General features: G+C 39.0%; 1 protein-coding gene across 1 annotated transcript in view; it reads right to left on the reverse strand.

Moving 5' to 3' along the window:
* The window catches only part of DMD (dystrophin), a 2,981,380-nt gene that overhangs the window by 2,043,790 nt on the left and 910,892 nt on the right, over window positions 1–26,698 (reverse strand). The gene's annotated exons all lie outside the window — the stretch shown is intronic.

Genomic DNA, 26,698 nt, shown 5'->3' on the forward strand with positions numbered 1-26,698 from the left:
TATGATCATCTTCAGGGATAATACTGCATTGATATACGCTTGAAATCACTTTTAAAATAATATACAGTCATCCAAAGGGTAGGAAGTAGCCCATACTTAATTTATATCATATATAACTGATTTTTTTTTTTTAAGGGATACCCTTGCAGATGTACAAACCCATGAGGCTGTATCCTAAGGCCTCGTACACACGACCGAGTTTCTTGGCAAAAACCAGCAAGAAACTTGCTAGGAGATATTTTTTTGCCGAGGAAACCGGTCGTGTGTACATTTTCGTCAAGGAAACTGTCGAGAAACTCGACGAGCCAAAAAGAGAGCAAGTTCTCTATTTCCTCGACGGGAGTCTCAAATTGGCTCGTCGAGTTCCTGGTCGGGCTGGTTTCCGATGAGAAACTCGAGTGTGTGTATGCTAAGAAACCCGCGCTTGCTCAGAATAAAGTATGAGACGGGAGTAAAAGTAGAATTTGTAATGGAGATAACACATTTTTCAAGCTGTAACAGACTGAAAAGTGCAAATCGTCTCTGACCAAACTTTTACTTAACACGCAAACACATGAGATTAGCAAAACGCCTGCCTGCCTGCCGTTGTATGTGTTGTATGTCACCGCGTTTGAGAACGAGGAGATTTTGTCTTGACAGTGTGTACACAAAGCAAGCTTGTCGAGTTCCTTGACAAGCCTAACAAGGAACTCGACGAGGAAAACGGTGTGTTTCGCCCGTCGAGTTCCTCGGTCGTGTTTACGAGGCCTAAGGCTGTACATGGGACGTTTTTTCAACTGCTCCTGAATGATTTAACTTGACAGACAGTAACCCACATTTAAAACGTCAGTTTTAATGCATTTACATGCCGAGTTTAGCGGCGTTTCACCATGTTTGCGTTTAGAAGCGTTTAAAAAAAATATATATATTTTTTATTTATTTTTTAAAAAAACGAAAAACTCCTATGAAAGAAGTGCTGCTAAATGCGAGTGACTGCGTTTAGTCACGCTTAGCCGCGTTTTGCAGCTGAAACGGGGAAATCTTTGGCGTCTGAAAGCATTTTTTGCTTTCAAAGAAACGCTGTTAAATGCAACTGCCCAAAAACGTCAATAAACGTGTACATGGTCACATAGGATAACATTGAATGAGTTCAGGGGGAAGTTGAAAAAAAACGTCCAACTGCCTCTGAACGTACGTTTAGCAGAGTCCCGTGTACATGGGGCCTAATTTACTTCTGACTTAAAGCCAAAGGGCCAGTTCACACCAGATGCAGTTCCGTTCAATTCCATGTGCTTTTTTTCTGCACTAAAAATGCATGCATAGTGTTTACCATTTAGTTCACACCATGCAGTCAGTTTCCGGTGCAGAAACTGACCAGAAACTGACTGCATGGTGTGAACCAGAGCCATTGGAATACATGGAATACACTGTGCATGCATTTTGTGCAGAAAAAAAGTGCATGGAAATGAACGGAACTGCGTCTGGTGTGAACTAGTACTAAATGTTGATTTTCTTTTCGCTGTGTAGCAAGTGTTTCTGGAAGCTCATAATCATAGCCTTAGGCTGGATTCACACCTATGCATCTTTAGTGCTTTTTGCATTTTGCAGATTTGAACTGCAGAACGTGTTCCATAGGAAACCATGATAAATGGACTGTAGTGCAAATCTGCAAAATGCAAAAAGCACAAAAAATGCATAGGTGTGAATCAGGCCTTAAATACGAAAGAATGTTAAATGGAATGTAGTGCAAATCTGCAAAATGCAAAAAGCACTAAAACTGCATAGGTATGAATCCAGCCTAAAGTGGCAATTATCATTTGTCCTAGGCTCAGAAAAAGAAATGTAAAAAACATGTCATTGGACAGACTCGAACAAAACATTAAGACTATAATTTTTGTAAAAATTGCTCACTTAAAGAGATGGCAAATAACTATAATTCAAGTTAACCTAAAATAGGATGATAACCTTCAGGAAAGAAAACAGTTATTCTAAGTTTTCTATTTTCAACCAGCTACCATAAATGACTGATAGGGCAAATTTAGTAAAGTGTATTTACTGTAAATATATTTAAAATCAGGATATACACGTGAAGTACCAGTTTAGAAGAAAAAAAAAGTTTTGTTTTTGTTATTGCCCAATTTAACAAAAAATAAAGATATTTAAAGGAAAAGTCCAGCCTGAGTTTTTTAGGCTGGGCTTCACCTCTGGGTCACAGGAGTGCAATTCGTTTTGCACTCCTGTGATCCGTTTTCAGTGGAGAGCGGCCTGAAGTCCACTCTCCGCTGACGTCACTGCCATCAGTAGGGGCAATGTCTCATTACGACTTCCAAGTTGGAATCTGCCAGCTGCCCTGCTTGATGGCAGTCTCAGAGTGCCGCTGAGATGGCCACTCCCCGCCCCTCCACTGCTCAGCACTTCAATGAGCGCTGAGAAGTAGAGCAGAAGCCATGCTGGCAGTCAGCATCGCTTTGCTCCAGGAGGAGTGAGAACCGAGCCACCGGCGGTGTTCGGTGTCTCGGTTCTCAATGCAGAGACGCCGGGGGACAAATGCAGCATCAGTCTGATGCTGTATCCACCGAGGTAAATATGAATAGGGAAAAAAAACATACTTTTCTTTTAATGCACACTTTTCTGTCACTATGTTTTACCACGTCTCCATCTATTTATGATCACACCATTATGTGCAATAAGCAAAAAGGGAAAAAGCATATCATAATATGCACAGCATTATTATTTGTTCCCAGTAGCCTTCCAGATACTTTGCTAGTTGTTCACTGCAGATGTCGGAGAGTGTATAAAAGGAATCACTACACAAAAATCACTTTGCCTTCAGCTACAGCATAGGAAAGGACTAATGCTAAACTGCCACATCCTGCTCAATCAACCGTGAGCCTATATGACATGCCTTGTTCATTTGGGATCAGTACGCTTCAAACTGGTAACAGAGAATATATAAACCTGCCAAATTATCCACTTGCTGACAGATTGATATAAGCAGAACTTTTGGTGCATGCTGAGCCACAAGGACATAATTTCTGACCTGTTGCATATGCCTGTTGGGAGGTATTCCACTTACATGTGCCCCATGTTTGGATTCTCTTTTAAAAGCTAGTATTTTTTTGCATAATACAGTATATAAACTGTGTTGTCTTCGACTCTATGTCACATTTTAAAAGCTTTTTTAAAAAAAAAACAAGAAAAAAAAAAACATGCATATAAAAAAAGCTTGTTTAGCATAGTTTTTTAAGTCTTGTAATATGTTTACCCTTTAGCAGCTGGATCTTTTTTTGTATACATGCCTAAAATGCACATTTTAGGCACCAAGCATACTTAAACCCACAAAATATTATACATTTTCTGAAAACAGAGACCCTGTAAAATAAAATGATGTAGTTGCAGTTTACATATCACATCATATTTGTGCTACTGTTTATCAAATCTATATTTTTAGTAAATACATTTTCTGTACATAAACACAATCTACTGTCTAAGGCTCTATTCACACATGTCATTTGGATAAAAAAATAATTATATTTTCACTTATTTTGAGGGGACAGCAAATTTACACTTTTATACAAGCTTTACACTCACTACATTACATTGTAGCAAAGTGTAATTTCTTCAGTGTTGTCACATAAAAAGATATAATAAAATATGAGGTGTGTACTCACTTTTGTGAGATACTGTATACATACGCATATATATATATATATATATATATATATATATATATATATATATATATATATATATATATATATATATATATATATATGTTATAGCTGCAAAAGGGGGTGGAACAACTCAATATTTAACCCTACAGACTATGACTGGGGTGCCATTAAGGTTCATGTGCGTGTAAAGGTAGGCGTACCAATACTTTTGGTAATATAGTGTATATAGCACTTTTGGTCAGCACAGACTGAACAAAGTTATATAAGGACTTTTTGATTACTTTAACCTCCCTGGTGGTATGATTCTTTCAGAAAAAAGGTGCTGAAAGCGGTACCATTATTTGCAAGGAAATTTGGTGTTATATAATGTAGGCCTGTAATTCTTAGGAATAACTCACTTAAATCTGACCAAACAAGAGACTAGTAGGCATCCCGGGTATGACATTTTTTTAAAAACAAAATTATAAATTATAATCTAATAAATAACTATAAATAATTATAACAAATAATAATATAATTATAATAAAAATTATTCAATAATGTAATCAACTCAAAATCACTGAAATTTGCTCAGTTGCAGTATTGTCGCTGTCATTACTTTTATTTTTTTATGACGAATTTCCCCACAAATCGCTATCGCTCAATTCTGCAAGTGATTATAATTTATTATCGCTGTTTTCTAGCTGCTCTAAAACTATTTTTGACATAAAGGGACACTTTTGGTTGCTATGGACAATCTACAGTTTCCAGGCAGAAAGAACAGTTTTTATTATATAAAAGTACATGTAGGGCACTGGGCAGACCACTAGGGACAAGGGGGGTGTATTTTTTACATACAGTACTGTAATCTATAAGATTACAGTATACTGTATGTAATGTGTTTGTTTACGTTTTTGAATTTGGTGCCGTTCTCCGCTCCCGTGCGTCGTAACGTCGCAGGGAACAGAGATCGGCGGCACAGGAGGACGCTGTGTGAATCGAGCGAGGTCCCGCTCGCTCACATCCAGGGACAAGGTAAGTAAACCATGCCTGTGGATCTAGCGAGGCAAGCCCGAGTCTGACTCGGGGTTACCGATCGCAGCACAGAAATCTAACCCCGAGTCAGACTCGGGAACACCGCCAGAGGGGTTAAGGAAAAACTTTTTTTACATTAAAGGTTTTCATAATGTTATATTAAGATGGAAAAATGCATTCTTACTAACTAAGACAATAATAGCAATGCAAACATTAGTTATTATTGACAATCCAATATAAGCTTAGTTGAAAATCTCTTATCCTCTTGTGAGTGCTGCCTATCTGCTGGCTATTTTTCCACAACTTCCTTGATTCCCTACATGCTTTTCTGCTTCTCCACTACTGTTTACTTTTAATTTATAAGGACTACATATTCCATAGTACAATGCTATCTGAAAATGGCTATTCCTGTACTGACTATGCCTCCAAAACAACTCCCCTTTGTGCCTCCAGTAGTTCAAGCAGCTGCTGCTCACAGGGCGTAGTAAATACATGGCACAGAGATCAAGGAAGTTAATGTGTGAAGATCTGCACAAACTATGGCCTCGTACACACGACCGAGGAACTCGATGGGCAAAACACATCGTTTTCCTCGTCGAGTTCCTTGTTAGGCTGTCGAGGAACTCGACAAGGTAAGTTTGTCCATTCCCGTCGAGGAAATAGAGAACTTGCTCTATTTTTCGCTCGTCTAGTTTCTCGACAGTTTCCTCAACGAAAATGTACACACAACCGGTTTCCTTTGCAAAAAAACATCTCCCAGCAAGTTTAGTGCTGGTTTTTGCCGAGAAACTCGGTCGTGTGTACGAGGCTTCAGTTTACAGATTTCAAGATCATTCAAACCAATAGGAGTAGGCTAGTGATAATTGAATACAATGTGGAAATACATATATAATTTTGGATTTTCTCCATAGATACACTTTATTTTTAGAGATGTTGCTTTTTGTTAACAAAAATGTCTGCAAAGGGGTTCTTTGTCTTATGCCTTTAACATTCATACAATTTATAAACCATCTGTTTTCAAAGTATACCAATAGAAAATTCAATGTCTGATTGCATCTTTCAGCTGGATAATAGATACTTGTAAAACAAAATGATACACATAAAAACACAGCACATCTCCATTTGATGAAAAGAATTTAAACAGGACCATATGTGAAAATAAAGATAGATGTTTTATATATCTACTAAGATGCAGGATCAATGAGTAAAACATGCAAGCCATACATGGAAAACAATATTATGGCTACATAAATGCATGCAAAATATTAACATCTGCTATTGTGCTTGGCAGGATGATTTTTCTCCAGTAGTTAAAATATCTAAATCCAAGCCCACATAAAATGTAACATATTGCAGTTTACCAAACCTTACATGCAATGGCTGTATTCATTGTCTTTATTTTCACCTGGTGATCTGGTCAGTAACACATTTCCTGCCTGAGGTTGGCTCCACTCTATGGGGGAGCAACAGAACCATTGATGGACAGCATCATTGTCATCATGTAGAGAGCAGTGTTATGCCGCGTACACACGATCGGTTTGTCTGATGAAAACGGTCTGATGGACCACTTTCATCAGACTAAACCGATTGTGTGTGGGCCCCATAGGTTATTTATCCATCAGTTAAAAAATTAGGAACTTGTTTTAAAATGATCTGATGGATAAAAAACCTATAGAAAAAAAAACGATCGTCTGTAGGCACGTCCATCGGTTAAAAATCCACGCATGCTCAGAATCAAGTCGATGCATGCTTGGAAGCATTGAACTTCATTTTTTTCAGCACGTCGTTGTGTTTTACGTCACCGCGTTCTGACACGATCGGTTTTTTTAACTGATGGTGTGTAGGCACGACTGATCATCAGTCAGCTTCATCGGATAACTGATGGAAAAATCCATCAGACCATTTTTATCAGATGGACCAATCGTGTGTACAGGGCATTAGATGCACAGAAATGTTGATGGAATTGTTTAACACTTTAAAGCCAAGTTACAGATAACACTTTTTAGACAGTTATAGCAATAGTTGTTTTCTTTCTTTTTGGGATGAAAGTTTTACATACAAGAATAAAAGAAAACCAGTGTTGTATCCCTGCCAGTTTTAATTGGTTTGTCTCCATTCTCTAACTGTCACTTTTGTTAAACAGCTTGGTCTGCAGAAGTTGAGAAATAATAGGTGAACATAAAGAAAAAAATATTTCACTGCTTTAGACATTGAAAACCCTGGATTTCCAGATGGGACATCCTTCTTCTATTCTCCTCTTCTTCTCTCAATCATGTTCTATTTATTTCCCCCTCATCTTATTTTTCTCTCAGTCCCCTCGGTCCCCTCTTCTAGGAGGCCTTGTCTACTATATTTTTCTGACTATCCATTGTACAGGGCCTGACTCTCCCTTCCAATCTAATGCCTCGTACACAGGACCGACAAACTGCCAGAAAAAAAAGAGAACCAGCTCTCTTTTTTCCCACTAGGATTCCCAGTGGTGTTTTTCCAGGCAGTTTTCCTATGTGAAAAACTGTGAGCATACACACATCCAGGATTCCCGACCAAAGCTCTATTTCAGTTTTCCTGTCGGGAAAACCTCTCATGTGTAGGGGGAAAAACTTACCGAGCAGGTTCTCGGTTTTCCCCTCGGGATTCCTGGTGGACTTTTTACCGCCGGGAATCCCTTATGTGTGTACGAGACATAAGTGTTTCTCTCAGTTTGCGGTTAACATGTGGTTGACTACCCCCCTCGCCCCCAGCCTTTAATGCCCCCCAGCCTTCCCCTTCCTAACTACCCTCTTGTAGTTCATTATATGTGTATCATTACTACAAATCGTGCCAGGAACATGCCATAGTTAGTGATCCTTGATATTACATTATTATTGTTTTCTATGACTTATGAATGCGCTCTAAACATTTTTCATACACTGGTTGCATTTAAGCATTTGTATGGATCATGTTTTGCATCTTAAAAAAAAATCAATAGACAAAAATACTAAAATGATTGTAAAGTCTTGTATTTTTTTCCCAATAGAAATAACAAACATATTATACTTACTGTACCTGCTCTGTTGCATTGGATTTGCACAGAGCAGCCCAGATCCTCCTCTTCTCGAGTCCCTCTTCTGTGATCCTGGCCCCTCCCTCCTGTTTAGTGCTCCCACAGCAAATTGCTATGGGGCATCCAAGCCAAGCCTGTGTCCATTCAGACACAAAGCCCTGACCTGGCCCCACCCCTCTCTCCCCTGATTGGCTAGATGACTTTGATTGACAGCAGTGACAGCCAATGGCACTGCTGCTGTGTCTCAGCCAATCAGGATGGAGAATCTTAGATGGCTGAGACATTTATGGACATTGCTGGACAGAGAGGGACCTCGGGTAAGTGTTAAGGGGCTTAGGGGGGCTGCTGCACATAGAGAGCTTTTTATCTTAATGCATAGAATGCATTAAGATAAAAAAAGCTTTTAGCTTTACAACCCCTTTAAAAAGAAAACAAATGCAACTACCGCATTTAAAAATTGGCAAGCTGCAATACATTACTTCCTTTTGGTGGCCCAGTGTTTTTTGTATGTAGTAATCTACCCCTTTAGAAAACATTATCGTGGCAGTCAAGCATAGTTTTATGTACCATTATCACACTTGCATTCAAAAGGTCCAAACAAATCTTTCAAAGTGAAAAAAACAAATCACTACTCACTATGAAAAGAGGAACCAAAATGCCTATACTATATGTACATGTAGCTGGGTTTTGGAATGAGGGAACACTTACTAAAAATTCAGAAGGTAAAAGTCTATAATGAATAGTACAATTATTACTTGTGATTTGATTTCAGTAATCTGTATTTCTTTTTTTAGGGATAAGGCTAATAATACAAAACAATCAGGGTCACAAGAATGTATTATAAAAAATAACATGCTCAATGGAACAAATACAATATACAGAGTGTAAGGTATATACTGTATATTAGTTACTTAATATAAAAGGTAATCATCTGAATGATCAGACAGGTAAGAACCATATCTTGCAGTTTACTGAATGGGTGCACAGTTGATAGTAATAATGCATTACTTAAGATGGCAAAAACTATGCATACACTACAAAATAATACAAAACAGATTATGAAAGCCACACAAACATAGCAGTAACATTCATGTGGCTCAAACAGAGTAGCATATGGCTGCATAGCATAGTCTCTATAAGTGTCTATCTGAGAATCACTACTTAGTAGAACATTTCAGAACACGAGCAGCAATCCTTATAAACATCTACCCTCTCTGTGAAGCCCAGGGTAACCCTGGTAACACAGGTGAACAACTGGAGAGAGCCAAAACCCAGGGACAAGGTACTTTAGTACCAATCAAGCAGATGCCCTGCCCTGCCCTCCCCTCCCAACACACACACACACACACACACACACACACACAAACACACACAGTAGCTGGGTCTTCTGGAGAAGCCTGTATGCCAGATATGACAGTAAATACTGTAACTGCTCACCCCACTGCAGATCACTTTCCCAGCTACCTACTATATGTCTCTTCCTCCTAAGTGGCCTCTCCAAACTGCTGAGCATGTCCAGGAACCCAAGGAGTTGTGGTAAAGTAGTAAGAATGGTCCATGTCTGTATCTAAATAGGGTGAGTAAATGTGAACTCTGCTAATATACTTTTACCTATAGTAGAACAAAACTCACCAATCTAACTGTTTCCAAAAAGTAAGCTCAAGTCAAATATGTAAATGTTATTAAATCCCGAATGAAACATACCATTGTTTTTTGTAGTGTTTTCATTTACATTCTGTCTGCTAGTACATAAATGCATTGTTTAACTTTCAAATACGTTATTTGGATTTATATACAACTTCTGTGACTTGAGGAATAATGTACACACAGTCTGGCTTTTGCTTGGCCAAATCACATTGGAATTCTGACAGAATTCCATCAGAGAAAAATAGAACATGTTCTATATCTAAACTCCGATGGAATTCATCGGAATTTCTGATGAAAAAACTCAGATGGGGCTACACACGATCGGAATTTTTGATGAAAAAAACCTTTCAGACTTTTTCCATCGGAAATTCCGATCATGTGTATGCAGCATAAGTCCTTTCCTTGCAAAATGTGTGCTAAGATGTTTCCCTCTTTATCATCTCAACATGTTGGTAAGTTTGGTAATAGTGACATGAAAATTAAGGAAGATTGTACAATAACTTAAATTAATGTCTGTTCTCAGGAAGTGCTCTTTAGCAAAGGTATGATACTGTGACACTTTACCTACTGGTAATATGACTACTATATAATATGCTGCTAAATATCAAAGGCTGCCATGCGGGCATATTGAGCTGATATTGTAGTGAGGCGTACTCTTATGAAATAGACTTACTATTATATAATTTTACACTTCTACTACTGATGCTTTTACAGTCGATTGTACTAAAATTATATGCCTTTAATGTTAACAGCTTGCCTGATGACACTTTTTTGGTTGTGGCTTTGACCTATACCAGTGATGGCGAACCTTGGCACTCCAGATGTTTTGGAACTACATTTCCCATGATGCTCATGCACTCTGCAGTGTAGTTGAGCATGGTAAATGTAGTTCCAAAACATCTGGGGTGCCAAGGTTCGCCATCACTGACCTATACCATGTTTTCATACCAGTATATTACTAATAAAAAAAGCAATGTTGGTTAAATTGACATATGCTTTAGTTTGGTAGAACATTAAACATGGTATATACAATTACATATAATCAACAAATTCCTATCCTCATCAGCACACTAAAAACTGACAGTCTATTAAACCTAAAGTATTATGTTCTAAATGTGTTTGCTTACCCACTAAAACAAGCATAGAAATATTTGCTGTGCTTATCTGCCATTCATTTTATGTCAAAATTTAGAACATTAGTTTATCAGTTTCTATAAATCAGACAGCTTCCCACTGGCAGTAATTATCTCAGAAATAAAGTTAGAGACAATTATTATTTTATTTGTAATTGTCATAACAGGATTCACTGCAATGTTTTCATAGATGCAGATCAAGCAGCACTGTTAACAAGCTGTGTGATTTGTCATCTGATTTGCATTCATTGCATGGTTGGAATTTAACAGCAAGCTTATATTGAAATTATTGAATATTCAACTATTGTAAATTCTGTAACATGCTTTTCTGTACACTTATTTTTTTAAAAAAGTCTTCTAAAGCAACAATGTACTGAAAGTACCAAACATTTTTAATGTAAATTATTAAACAAGGATATCATTAGTTCTTTTTAAAAAATATGTCGACTCTGGACCGGATTATTTTGTATTAGCAGTAATAACAACAATAGCAGCAGTAACCGTGTTCTAATTTTGAGGGGAAACCTTTTATCAAAACCTCTGACCCAAAAGTAAATTTGTCAAGAGAAAAACCGAGACTGCCTTTGCTAAAATCATTTAAAAAACACCAATTGCCTGACCATTATGATAAACGCTAGTTTCAATGCTTGTAAGGAGGTGTTAAACACTCTTTAGGAGACTTGGTCCTACTTTCTAGCATCAGAGGTTTAGTTCTTTGATTGATGTGACCACAATCAGGAAAAATGTTCTCAGCTTCTGAGGCATCATTCTGGTCATTCAGTAGAGACAGTCGAAGCACACTTCAGGTAAGAAAATAAATTACACAGAAGTCCTGAAGGGGACTAAGGGCCGGTTCCCACTGCTGCCATGTCAGACATTGCATGTAATTCGCACTTCACTGCTATGTAAATAACATGCAATGTCTATGCGATACAAATTCAGCCATACACATAGTATGGCTGAATTTGCATCGCATTCGGACCAAACTTGTGCAGGGGCCTTTTTTTGGTCCACTCCAGAATCAGATTGCATGAGTGTGAATTGACAGTTGCGATATGCAAACCGATCTGGGGGTGTCATTAACTTTGTATTGACACTCCCAGCGGTTCACATAGGGCAGTGTGAACTGCCTGCAAGTCAGGTGCATTACAGGAACCTGCAGTGGATTCACAGGGTTCCCGCATCGCACCAATGTGAACGGAGCCTAAAGAGGTATCGAAATGAACTTTGGCTTTGTTGTACTGTATGTATCGTAAGTCTGGTAAACAAAGATTGTGTTGTGACAGAATGACCTGCAATGGTTGACGCTTTATTTTTGTATAAAAAGTTAAGACCTGCTGGTTAAGTGGTAAATCTATCCCATAGATTGTAGATGCAATAACTTTTGTGCAAAGTATTATAGCAGAAAGTAAAAAAAAATATTTATTTTAAAATTGTTGTTTTTTTTTGTTTATAGCGCAAAAAATAAAAACCACAGAGGTGATCAAATACCACCAAAAGAAAGCTCTATTTGTGGGTAAAAAAAGGACGTCAACTTTGTTTGGGTACAGTGTTGCATGACCAGGTAATTGTCAGTTAAAGGGATGCAGTACAGTATCACTAAAAATGGCCTGGTCATTAACCCCCTTAGCGGTAAACCCGAGCGTGACTCGGGGTTGGTTTTCAATGTTAGGATCGGTAACCCCGAGTCACGCTCGGGCTGGACGTGCAGAGTGTGCAGCGGCACGGCTTACCTTCTCGCTGGATCCACAGGCAAGTTACTTACCTTGTCCCTGGATCCAGCGATGCCACCCCGCTGTGTGAGCGAGCTGGTCCTCCTCGCTCGATTCACAGTCTCCCCGTGTGCCACCGATCTCTGTTCCCTGCGACGTTACGACGCACGGGGGCGGAGAACGGCGCCAAATTCAAAAAAGTAAACAAACACAATACATACAGTATACTGTAATCTTATAGATTACAGTACTGTATGTAAAAAATACACACCCCCCTTGTCCCTAGTGGTCTGCCCAGTGCCCTGCATGTTATTTTATATAATAAAAACTGTTCTTTCTGCCTGGAAACTGTAGATTGTCCAAAAGTGTCCCTTTATGTCAAAAATGGTTTTAGATCAGCTAGAAAACAGCGATAATAAATTATAATCACTTGCAGAAATGTGCGATAGCGATTTGTGGGGAAATTCGTCATAAAAAAAAAAAATAATGACAGCGACAATTCTGCAACTGAGCAAATTTCAGTGATTTTGAGTTGATTACATTATTGAATAATTTTTATTATAATTATATTATTATTTGTTATAATTATTTATAATTATTCATTATATTATAATTTATAATTTTGTTTTTTTTAAAAATGTCATACCCGGGATGCCTACAAGATTCTTGTTTGGTCAGATTTAAGTGAGTTATTCCTAAAAATTACAGGCCTACAGTACAAATAACCAAATTTCCTTGCAAAATAATTGTACCGCTTTTGGTACGTAATTCCAGACAGAATCATACCGCCAGGGAGGTAAAGGGGGCAAATCCTTCCGGGGCTGAAGTGGTTAAAGGTGACCTATTTTGTAAAAGTGATCATGAGGTGAACGAGTACTTTTCAGAACAGAGCAACAGTTTCACACCAACACATATTCAGCAACACTATGGTCACTGAGAGCACAAAGAAATGCCCATGTAAAAGGGATTCTGTAAACACAATACACTAGTAATTTGCGCTAATCTAAAAAGTAACCTGCATAATTGCAATAACAGTTGTGAAGATTAGGTGACTATATCCTGGGAAGCCTTGCTGCTGTCTTTACCAGTGGAACACTGGAAACTGAAAACAAGCAAAGAAGAGAGAGAGAGAGCGCACACACTCAAAAATTGCATGAAAATTGCACTCACAAAATAGCACTTGCTTAAAGTAGTTGTTAAGCCACTATAATATATTAATGCCATCCCCTCTATTAAATAATGATATGCATCACAGTATCTGTGCTATATAAAAAAAATGAAAATTTCTACCTTATATCAGAGTGTCTCTCAGCGCTCACATGACTACTTGCCTCTCCCCTCTCCCAAGCTGACAGCTACAGTGGGAGGGGCCGAAAAATCCCATGGACGTCGATCAGGTGGAGGGGAGGCGAGGATGAGAGAGGCAAGCAGTCATGTGAACCCGGGAGATGCTCTGATAGGTAGAAATCTGATTTTTTTTTATATGTAGCACAGACACTGGGACACATATTGTTATTTAACAAAGGGGATGGCATGAATATACTAAAGTTATTATTGCAGCAGGAGAGGAGTGATCGTCACTGTCACAAGCTGACAGGAAGATGGAGGGGAGGTAAAAGGAAGACAGGGGAGAGCTGCGGATGACAGAGGCATGTACAGTGACCACAGTGTCAGGGCTTAGCAGCCACGATAAACGGTGATCAGTTTACAGGGGAGAGAGCAGAACCAAGCTGGATCAGCCAGGTATTTTAGGTTATGCGGGGCACAAAATTACACAGCACAGGCACTGTGCTGTATATGCTTTAAGGGAACAGGATATATATTTTTTTTAGGGTAACAAACACTTTAGGGCATATCATCTCAATCCTTTCTTTCAGCAAATATCATATAATCAAATGCTTAAGATATAAGCTACATGTTTGGTAAAGGAGCAATTCTCCACAAAGAATAACTATCTTATCCTACCCGTTGCTTTATTTGTATATAATAGCAAGGGTGCCAGTACAATTAATGTTTAAATGTTTATGCACTTATCTTTTTTAGATAAATACATTATTACTTGAAAATGTAACAAACAATACAGTTTTTTCGCATGACAGTTTGCTCCTGCAGTAGCTCTATCCCCGTAAGAGGGATGATTACTTGACTGGAAAATATTATTTTTTGAGGGCTACACTCACCTGTCTCTAATTTCAGTGACACATTTTTTTACACAATGATATATATGTATCATATGTGTGTATATATACAGTATGTTTGTATGTATATTATGTGCTTTGTCCGTCAGAGAAAACTGGCTTTCCTCAGTGGATAGTAAGACCTGGTTTGGGACCTGGAGTCTAGAGACTTTGTAGAGACTTGGGTGGGATGAAGTCTTCAATCCTGGGACCAGGTTTTACAGAAAACAGGCACCCTGATGTGCAGGTTTCTTCAGGACTTTTAGTAGAGACCTGACTATGGTTCTGTGCTCCACCCCGGCAGACAGAGGAGGTCTCTGTCCAGGAGTTAGGAGGGCTCCACCTAGGAGCCATAGCATGAAGGGGTTGCTAGGTGGATAGAGATGGAGCTTTTGCGAGAAGACTCTCTGCTGCATGCATAAGCCAGGAAGCAGATGCTCAATTGTTTTTGTAAACTCCTGTGCTACCAGTTGAAGCTAGTTCTCTCCCTCTCTCCCTCTCTCCCTCTCTCCCTCTCTCCTTTTTATTCTCTACTGTACAAAAAACCCATCTGTAAAAGCATAAATGACTTTATGTGACTCATATTACTTCTGTACAATGCCTGATAACTGCTACCTGTGTGTACGAATAACAGGCTAGGAAATATAACAGTTGGTAAGCTATTAGAAAAGATATTGGTAAAGATTAGTTGTATAGAAATATATTGATTCTCATCTTCCCAAGAGCTGTTCTTGACATCTCAGGAACAGAAATGCTGAAATGTTATTTACAATTGAGGGACACGTTGTATCTATAATCCTGCAGCTCCTATGCTATTTCATATTTTTTTCAAAAACCACAGTTTCATTTATAAGAACATTTTTAAGAACATTTTTATGAGCATTTATCTCTGATATTTATTAGAAACTTTGAACAGCATTAGAAATATTATTATATCTGTACCAGTATCAAGGTTGCAAACATTTCAATCCACGTATAGGGTACAAAATGAAAGACATAATTCTCGCAGTATTCTGTATAAATTATTTAGGAACATTTAAACAATCATAGGATACAGAGTATTTTTCCTGGTCTGTTTCCGTGTGGTAGTTTGACATTACACTATACAGTAAATCTCAAAGGAGTTTGTTCAAAATGATCATATGAAAAAAGGCTCCAAAGTGAACTCATAACATAGATGCAATATATACAGTTCATTTTGAAATCCCTCAGGAACAAAATGAAAAAATGAAGTCTGGGATATGCAGTTTCTGTTATTGTCTGTTGTTTTTCTGAGGGGCCGTTCATTTAGTTTCATAGAATGCTGTTCCTGAGCTCAAATGGAGTGGAGAAATGACCAAACCAACTTAATTTTTTTAAATATTACTTTTAGGCATGTTCCATAGAATAGAATGAGCACCATATATTTTATTCAAATGCAGCTATCTGGCATGTGTTACCTTATGAATAACTAACTACCTACCAGCAAGTTTGAATTAATTAATACAAAAAAAAGAAAAGTACTACATTTATCACTGGACCTCTTTTTATCAAATTTTACTTAGCTATAGCTAGTGATAAAGTATACAGTGGAGACACATAGCGGGGGAAAGTAAAAATAATCCCAAGAAGTTTTTTTCAAATATATGAACAGTAAAAAGGTGAGGACTTAACAAATAGCCCCCATAAAGGATGAGGAAGGTGATTACAGATGGACAAAGAAAAGGCAGCTGTGCTAAATGCTTTCTTCTCCTCCTCTTAACACAGGAACAGGAGGGGTATAACAACCACGGGGGAGGAGCTTGTTCGTAACGTCACCCGCGTCCTATCCTGTGCTGTCTGTGGTTTTCACCGCTTACTATTTATTGTTTTTACCTTTTGTATTTAACTACATTGGCCGTTGTGCTTAGCCCGGTTGGAATGTACTATACGGGCTGTGGATTGCATGTCTTTTGGCCGATGCATCTTGCTTGTAATTTATGTGGAAATAAAACGATCAGTCTGCACTTAGATCGTCTCCATATTTTTTATTCCACATACCTTCTGCCACCCATTGATGTCCACACTACGCTGTTGGATTATACTCATCAATGATCATCTTCCTTCCCAGTAGATATAAACGCATTTGACCACTTGTTCACTCAAATGGGCCACCGCATCTGGTAAGCAGGCCTTTCTTCTTATGGTGGAGGACATGTCACTTATCATTTGAAGATTCCCTTCGTCACTGGGTGTTCATTACTGTTATTTCAGTACATGGACGTTTACTGCGCTGCACTTTTACTTTTGTCATAACAACCATGACAGTATTGTTAGCAACACGCCACAGGATCCACCCTTGTGGCTAACAGAGGCCAGAATCCAAAAAGGATTAGAGAAGCTTAACATAAATAAGTCACCAGGACCTGATGGCTTACACCCAAGAGTTCCTAAAGAACTCAATTAAAAAGGAAAAATGATAATATATGTGATTACCTTACCTGCACAAAGGTTATTAGTTAATTGTAATTATAGGGGCTGCTTGTTGTAAGGGTAATACCTTTAATATGTGAAATGTGTGATAAACCGCGCTCCCTACTTATATTTAACAACATAAAGTGCAATTTAGTGCAATGTCATAAACGACCACTAGGGGTCTCTAGTGGATTAGCATGAATGAACTGCCATAAATAAACAGGCAATCTTGGCACAATCTCATAAAAATATAAATATAACCTCTAAAGTGCATAAGTGCATACGAATAAATACATGTACAGTAACTGTAACTGCCCCCAGATATCTCCAGTGAGCATCAAAGTTGAAAGTGCAGTGTCAAATAAAATGAATCATATGAAAAGTGCAGTGTACAAAACTTCCATCAAGTGCATAAAGTTGTGTTGATCCATCACTAAGAGGCACTATGGATGTTCCTCCAACAATACCTGCCACACAACCTACTCACCAGATCTATATGACTCCCATTACAGGGGTCACATACAGCAATTCATGCTAATCCACTAGAGACATCTAGTGGTGATTTATGATATTGCACTAAATTGCACTTTATGTTCTTAACCAGTTAAGCCCCGAACCATTATGCAGGTTAAGGACCTGGCCTCTTTTTGCAATTCGGCACTGCGTCGCTTTAACTGACAATTGCGCGGTCGTGCGACGTGGCTCCCAAACAAAATTGGCGTCCTTTTTTTCCCACAAATAGAGCTTTCTTTTGGTGGTATTTGATCACCTCCTGCAGTTTTTATTTTTTGCACTATAAACAAAAATAGAGCAACAATTTTAAAAAAATATCAATATTTTTTCTTTTTGCTATAATAAATATCCCCAAAAAATATATAATTTTTTTTCCTCAGTTTAGGTCAATACGTATTCTTCTAAATCGCAATAAGCGTTTATTGATTGATTTGCGCAATGTTATAGCGTTTACAAAATAGGTGATAGTTGTGTTGCATTTTTATTAATAATTTTTTTTTACTAGTAATGGCGGCGATCAGCAATTTTTTGACATTATGGTGGTTGAGAAATTTTTGGGACCATTGTCATTTTCACAGCGAAAAGTGCTATAAAAATGCACTGAATACTGCGAAAATGACAATGACAGTGAAGGTGTTAACCACTAGGGGGCGCTGTTGGGGTTAAGTCTGACCTAATGTGTGTTTCTTACTGTAGGGGGCGTGGCTGGACGTGTGATGTCATTGATCGTCGTTCCCAATGACAGGGTACAGACGATCATTGACACTGCCACAGAGGAGAACGGGGAAGGTTTGTTTACACTCACCTCTCCCCGTTCTTCAGCTCCTGTGACACCGGCGGCAATCGGGTCCACAGGTTTCACGTGCCTGATCACTGAGCTTCGGACCGGGTCGCGAGCGCAGGGGGCGGCGTGCACGCGACCCACAGCTGGGCTCTTAAAGGGGACGTACATGTACGCCCTTGTGCCCAGCCGTGCCATTCTGTCAATGTATATCGTCGTGCGGCGGTTCTTAAGTGGTTAAAGAACTCAGGTTATAGCCAAACCGCTATTGCTAATCTTCATGGACAGCATACTGCCAGAATTGGTACCAGCTGATTAGCGAAAAGCCCACGTGGCACCAATATTCGAAAAAGAACAGAGATCCATTCCAGGGAACTATTGGCCTGTCAGTCTAACGTTGATAGTTTGTAAACTATTTGAGGGGATCATACAAGACCATATCCAAAAATTTGCTGATGAAAATAACATCATTAGCAGAAATCAGCCAAACCAACCTACTAACCTTTACTAGAAAGGGACCTGCCATCTGGACAAAGGTAGGCCGGTGTATGTGGTGTATCCGTATTTTACAAACGCTTAATGCACAAGCTGAGGTCTATAGGCATGGACCATAGGGTAGGTACCTGGTTAGAAAACTGGCTACGAGGGCGTGTCCAAAGGGTTGTGATAAATAATGTGTACTCAGAATGGTCTTGAGTGGTTAGTGGGGTACCCCAAGGCTCTGTCCTGGGACCAATTCTGTTACATTTATTTATAAATGATATATAGGATAAATAACTTGATCTCAGTGTTTGCTGATGACACAAAAATATGCACAATAAATGATTGGAATGGGCTACTACATGGCAAATGTAGGGTAATGCACTTGGGGGGGTAAAAATATAAATACAAGTTACTCTTTAGGGGGAGAACCCCTAGGGCCTTCCAGGGTGGAGAAGAATCTTGGGGTCCTAAGACAGATTGAGAAATAGCATGTAGTGTCAAGCAGCCGCTACCAAAGCCAGCAGAATATTAGCATGCATTAAAGGATAGAAAGATTATTTTTCCACTTTCTAAAACTCTGGTTCGGCCACATTTGGAGTATTCTGTTCAGTTCTGGTCACCAATCCTCAGAAGGGATGTGACAAAGCTGGAGAGAGTCCAGAGAAGGGCAACTAAATGAATATGAAGACTAGAGGACCTCAGTTATGAGGACCGACCTATAAGCACTAAATTTGTTCTCCCTGAAAAAAAATCACCCTGGCAAAATCAAGTGTCAATAAAGTTCATCTAAACTCCCAGGACACTGGTATGGGAAGATCTTTATCACGGGAACCTTGCTCCACCCACTATCCAAGTCACAGCATGTATGAGAAAAGTACTGGAAAATCTAATCTGGCTAAGAAAAAGTGCTGTGTGATCCTCATAGGGCTGGCATAATCAAGAATAATAATGCCACTGCTGTAATATCTCTTTATAGAGTATATATCTGCCTTCACATGGCTCTTTAAAGGTCCATAAACTTTTGGGAACCAGAGCACATTGTCCTGCAAAGAGAAACAATTTGGCAGAATTTTGGCAAGCAACAATTACTATTTTTGTAGAATCTGGGCACAAGATACATTTTCTTGTTTGAAATTTACTTTCTTATATATATACAGTTAGTTCTGAACATATTCGGATTGTTTTCCTTTTGTGGATAAACAATTTACATTGCTGCAATATTCACATTTATCACAGAGCTGTCCTTCATAACAATTCTTTTCCACCACTTGATTTCTGGGTTAAATAAAAGCTAGCATCATTTAAACCAATCTTTGAGCCAAGGCTATGATGGACCTGCCCTCAGACTGTGACTAAACAGTGAAAGAGAAGCAGTACAATGATGTAATCATTTCTCTGTCACTCCTTTTTCTCCTTATATCAGCATGCTCCTTGTCAGCACATGAACAGATAGGCTCTTTGCACTGCGTCTTCCTAATCTCTACTCCACAGGGACTGCAAAAGGCTGATACCCATGAACTCCTGATGCTGCTTGCACTTAAAAAAGCTTAAATTATGACTACATTAAATAGAGAGCTGCAGTAATCGGTCTCTTTTATATCTGCCTAGAGTTCATCTTTAATTTATACAGTATGTGCTGTGTGCTCTTTAATGCATTGGGTCAGATAGGTTTTTACTGTAATCTTTTGCAGAGTAGAGAAACAATAAGTGACTTAAACTCTTGAAAACTCCAAAGTGTTTTCTTACCAGTAGACAAAACTACGAAAGAATAATGATTATAGTATATTATAGGGTACTTGATACATTGACAATCCTATGATTGCAGTTCAGCAACTATTTCGCTGGTCTCTAAGCCCCATGCTACATGTTACATTCAATGCTGTTTCTTATAAAACTTGCAATCAATCCCAAGAGATCAGAGTTGATTCAAGTCTACTCAGTGATGCGGAAAAAAAAATGTTTTTTTTTTTTTAGCAGTCTATAATACTAAACCAAATACTACTTTCCAGGACAAATCGTATTACTTTTATACACACAGAAAACATAACAGAAATACAGTCTTCATCTGACATGCCAGGCATAGACAACATATGTATTGTATACTGTAACTTCCTTAAGACTTCCTTTACCACGAGGCTACATAGGCAATAATATTTTTTTGTGATATGATAGATTTAACCTATTGTCTGTAGAGACCTGTTTTCCGTACACCAAATCAGTGAGCTGAACGGAAAAAAAAAGTGGTTAAAGAGACTCTCATTCAGAGCCCCGTAAGATTTTACCCCCTTCCTGAACAAAGCACTCTTCACAATTTGGTCCTGCGTCGCTTTAAGTGACAACTGCCTGGTCATCTGACACTGTACCCAAACAAAATGTGTCTTTTTTTCCCACAAATAGATTTTTCTTTTGGTGGTATTTGATCACCGTTTAAATTGTTTTGCGCTATAAACAAAAAAAGAGCAACAATTAAAAAAAAAACAATATTTTTTACTTTTTGCTATAATAAATATCCCCACATTTAAAAAAAAAACATTTCTTCATCAGTTTAGGATAATATGTATTCTACAACATATTTTTGGTAAAAAAAATTACAATAAGCGTATATTGATTGGTTTGTGCAAAAGTTATAGCGCGTACACACTATGGAAAATATTTATGGCAATATTTTTATTTTTATTTTTTTACTAGTAATGGCGGTGATCTACAATTTTTATCAGTACTGCAACATTGCGACAGACAGATCAGACACTTTTGACACATTTTTGGGACCATTGACATTTATACAGCAATGAGTGCTATAAATATGCACTGATTACTATATAAATGAAGGGTTTAACACTAGGGGCGATCAAGGGATTAAATGTGTGTTCCCTCAGTGTGTTCTAACTGTATGGGGATATGAATGACAAGGTGAGGAGACACATTGTTGTTCCTACTCAGTAGAAATAAATGACATGTCTCCTCTGCCCTGACAGAACAGGGATTTGTGTTTATACACACAAATCCCCATGCTGGTGCAATTAGTAGAAATAAATGACATGTCTCCTCTGCCCCTGACAGAACAGGGATTTGTGTTTAGACACACAAATCCCCATGCTGGTGCAATTGCACGTGGCCAGCGGCGATCATGACCGATGGGCACGCGCATCGGGTCCCCCGATGTGCAGCAGAAGCAAGCGCCCTTAAAAGGGAACTCCATACCAGTATGGGGTTTCGCGCAGGGGGGCCATTCTGCCCCAATAAAAAGACATGAGGCGGTCGGGAACTGGTTGAAGCCCACCCCTAAATCACTTATACTCCCCTCTGCAAACTTCTCCATCACACCCGGTAATTTTCACTTTATGCTACTGGGCGCATCAACTGCTTGTTGGAAGTTACCACATTTTTAGCATATCAGTAGCTGCAAAGGAGGTGATGGTTCTTTACTCCCTTCCTGCACAGTTGTATTGGACCAGCAACTCAGGCTGTGTGTAACATAATATGAAGCCAAGATCAGGATTGCAGACCCAGAACCTACACCTTTAAAAAGATGCAAAAAAAAACATTATTGTGTTCTCATGAGCCTTTCTAAACCACTCAGGGGCCTAAACTGACAAGCTGGGCAAAATAGAGCATTATTCAGAGAAGCAGCTAAGAGGCCCATGGTAACTCTGGTGGAGCTGCATTGATCCACAGCTCAGGTGGGAGAATCTGTCCAAAGGACAGCTATTAGTCATGCACTCCACAAATCTGGCCTTTATGGCAGAATGGCAAGAAGAAAGACATTTCCGAAAGAAAGCCATAAGAAGTCCCGATTGCAGTTTGTGAGAAGTCATGTGGGGACATAGCAAACATGTGGAAGAAAGTTCTGTGGTCAGATGAGACCAAAATTGTACTTTTTGGCCAAAAAGCAAAAAATGCTCTGTGTGGCGGGAAAATAACACTTACATCACCTTGAACACACCATCCCCACCGTGGAACATGAGGACAGCATCATTCTGTGGAGATGCTTTTCAGTCAGCAGGGACAGGAAAGCTGTTCAGAGTTGATGGGAAGATGAATGAAGCCAAATACAGGGCAATCTTATAAGAAAACCTGTTAGCGTCTGCAAAAGACTTGAGACTGGGGCAGAGGTTCACCTTCCAGCAGGACAATGACCCTAAACATACAGCCAGAGCTACAATGGAATGGTTTAAATCAAAGCATATTCATGCGTAGAATGGCCCAGTCAAATTCCAGATCTAAATCTAATTGAGAATCTGAAGCAAAACTTGAAAATTGCTGTTCACAGATGCTCTCCATCCAATCTGACAGAGCTTGAGCTATTTTGCAAAGAAGAATGGGCAAAAATGTCACTCTCTAGATGTGCAAAGCTGGTAGTGACATTCCCAAAAAGACTTGCAGCTGTTATTGCAGCGAAAGTTGGTTCTACAGAGTATTGATTCAGGGGGCTGAATACTGTACAAATGCATGCCACACTTTTCACATATTTATTTGTAAAAACTTTTGAAAACCATTTATCATTTTTTTCCCACTTCACAATTATATGCCACTTTGGGTTGGTCTAAAAATTCGCAATAAAATACATTTATGTTTTTGGTTGTAACCTGACAAAATGTGGAAAATATCAAGGGCTATAAATACTTTTTCAATGCACTGTATAATAGGGATTGGCGAACTGTTCGGCCCCGCGCTGAACAGTGCACTGCAAGCCCTGATTGGCTGAAGCAGTGAAAGCTTCAGCCAATCAGGGCACAGAGCACTGTCAGAGTCATGATTTGACACTCATCATGACTTTATCCAATCATGGCTCATTCCTGCCCAACAGTATAAAAGTATTCTTTCAATGGCAGATATTTTTGTGTTATTTTGACGTGGAGAGAGATAGAACAGGGCTCTGTTCAGTGATTTTAGTTAGCATGCTATACTGTGCTATGTTGCTTCAATTTTCAGTATAGAATATTAGTTTAGTGTCACTCTAGGGATAGTGTGAGTGTAGTGAGGAGGACCATCATTCAGCTTTGCATAGTGTGTAGCTAGAATAGGGACAGCTCAAAAAGTTCCACTGTAGTGTAGTGAGACTGTGTCATTTATAATGCATTAGTGTAGAGTAGGGAAAGCTAAGATAGTTTCAGTGTAGTGAAGTGAGACTGTGTCAGTAATCTTGACATTAGTGTACAGCTAGAGTAGGGACAGTTCAGATAGCGTCAGTGTAGTGACAGTTGAACACCATCTATTTGATCGTGTTACTGCCAGTTTAATGCCATATACTTTTGTGTGCGCTACTGCCAGTTTAACTCCATATAGTTCTATGTGCATTACTGCCAGTTTAACGCCATAAAAGTTTTGTGTGGTACTGCAAGTTTAACACCATTAGTTCTTTGTGTATTACTGCCAGTTTGACGCCATAACGTTTTGTGTGCGTTACTGCCAGTTTAAAGCCATATTGTTATGTTTGACAGGTGCATATCATTGCAATTTTTTACAGCAAGGCCAATTCTTGCTTTCATCAAGAGTACCTCTATAGGGTTGCAGTGGGAAGGCGCCACCAACACCCAAAGACCAATTTTTACACACCTGTTACTTCTATCCAAAGTCAAATTGATATCAGAATGTATTAAAAAAACTCTAATCTTGTTCCCAGTGCACTAAATTGTGGCCTCATCATACACACTGGCTCCCCAGCTGTTGCTGAGCAAAATAAAGGCAGCTTGCAGGGAAAATATTTTTGGGGGGGATTTTTAAATGCAATTATTGCTGCTGCAGATTCTAGACATGGTACAGACCTGTTATGTTACATGTAGACTAAGGGGACCCCCCAGGCACTATATTGGAAGGAATAATAAAAAAAAACACTGCTTATTTATAAATGATGTTTTTCACAAACTTTTTTTATTGATACATGTCCCCCAGGGCAGGACCCGGACCCCTATAACCATTGTATGCCCAAATACTTGCATGTAAGCCTTCAAAATGGGCACTTATGATTTTTGATGTTCGAGTCCCATTGACTTCAATGGGGTTTGTTATTTGGATCCAAACTTTTACGGTGTTCAAAAGTTCTGTTGCGAACCGAACAGGGGTCAGTTCGGCCCATCCCTACTGTATAAGTGTATTGAAATATGTATTTGATAAAGCTAGTGGTAAACATATTTTGTTCTCCAGCAACCCAGTGAATCTGTCATTCAGTCTTTTCATTATATTACTAGTCCAATTTTTAGTCCAACTTGCACCCATCCATGACAGCAATTAAGCCAGTAGGCAAACACTACTTGTATTGATAAATCCACAATAAATTTAGTATATCAATAAAACATTTTTAGTTATTTATTATTTCATGTAAAATATAGAGCCTGTTGCAAGATATATATGGGAAAAACATTGGCCCGGATTCACAAAGCACTTACGCCATCGTATCTCGAGATACGCTGTGTAAGTGTAACTATGCGCCGTCGTATCTATGCGCCGTGCCCACAATCTGAGATACCCCTAAAAATAGGCTTCCTACGACCGACGTAACTTGCCTACGCCGTCGTATCGTGGGCGCATATTTACACTGGGCGCATTTGCCGCTCCTATTGATTTTCTATGCACATATGCAAATGAGGGAGATATGCCGATTCAGGAACGTACTTGCGCCCGGCGCATAATATACGCGGTTTGCGTAAGTCGTACGTCCGGTGTAAAGTTATTTCCCATATATGAGGTTCAACCCATGCAAAGGTATGGACCAGGGAACACAAGCCGCCGTATTTTACGTTGTTTACGTTGTACGTGAATATGGCTGGGCGTAGGTTACGTTCACGCTGTAGGCAGTGATTCGACGTATCTTAGGCAGTTGTTTCGATGTGATTCTGAGCATGCGCACTGGGATGCGTCCACGGGACGGCGCATGCGCCGTTCATTATTCGTATCTGTCTGGCGCTCGGCCCATCATTTGCATGGGGTCACGCCTCATTAGCATGGCTCACGCCCACTTCCATCTACGCCGGATTACGCAGAGGAAACCTAGCGCAGTTTGGGAGGCAAGTGCTTTGTGAATTCTGTGCTTGCCTCTCTGCGCTGCGTCAGCGTAGCGTATATTAGATACACTACGGCGGCATAAATATGCGCCGATGTATGTGAATCCGGGCCATTAGGTTTATTTGGGGGATTACTGATCTGAAGCAAACATCCAGCTACTGTGGAAATCTGGATCCTGAAGACCAAGTTCAGTGGAAATCTGGATCCTGAAGAACCATTTCACTAACAAAAAAATGGCAACCTTTTAAAAATGTAACTCCAAAACTTTTTTTATTGACTCTCTTCCATCAGGTTTTCATTGTTGTCTGAGGCTACGTGGGGAAGGGAGGATAGGGAGTGAGGGACAATCTTCTTCAGGGACACAAAGAACAATAAATGAAAAAATATAACATTGTGTTACAGCTTTATCCTTTTCAGAAGTGTTTTTTTTGCTGCCTTTGTTGTTGTTGGAGATTGCTTTGGTTCCTGTCCTGATCACTGGTTAGAGACAAACGTTAACCACTTAAGAACCAGAAGAATTTGCCCCCTTAATGACCAGGCCATTTTTTGCGATATGGCACTGTGTTGATTTAACTGACAATTGCACGGTCATGCAACGTTGTACCCAAACAAAAAGTATGTCCCACAAAAAGAGCTTTATTTTGGTGGGATTTGATCACTTCTGTGGCTTTTATTTTTTGCTCTATAAACAAAAAAAGAGCAACAATTTTGAAAAAAATGTATTTATTTTTTACGTTTCGCTATAATATATATACAAAGAAATTTATAAAAAAAATCTTCATTCGTTTAGGCCAATATGTATCTTCTACATATTTTTGGTAAAAAATTACAGTAAACTGATTGGTATATTGATTGGTTTGCGCAAAAGTTATAGCGTCTACAAAATAGGGGATAGATTTATGGAATTTTTATTACTTACTTTTTACTAGTAATGGTGGCGATCTGCGATTTTTAACGGCATTGCGGCGGGGACCAGTGACATTTATACAGTGCTCAGAGCTAAAAATAGCCACTGCATACATGTCACTGGCAGGAAATGGGTTAACACTAGGGGGCGATCAATGGGTTAAGTGTTCTCTAGGGAGGTTTCTAACTGTGGGGGAAGTG

This window comes from Rana temporaria, chromosome 2 (genome assembly GCF_905171775.1).
Source record: "Rana temporaria chromosome 2, aRanTem1.1, whole genome shotgun sequence".
NCBI lineage: Eukaryota > Metazoa > Chordata > Amphibia > Anura > Ranidae > Rana > Rana temporaria.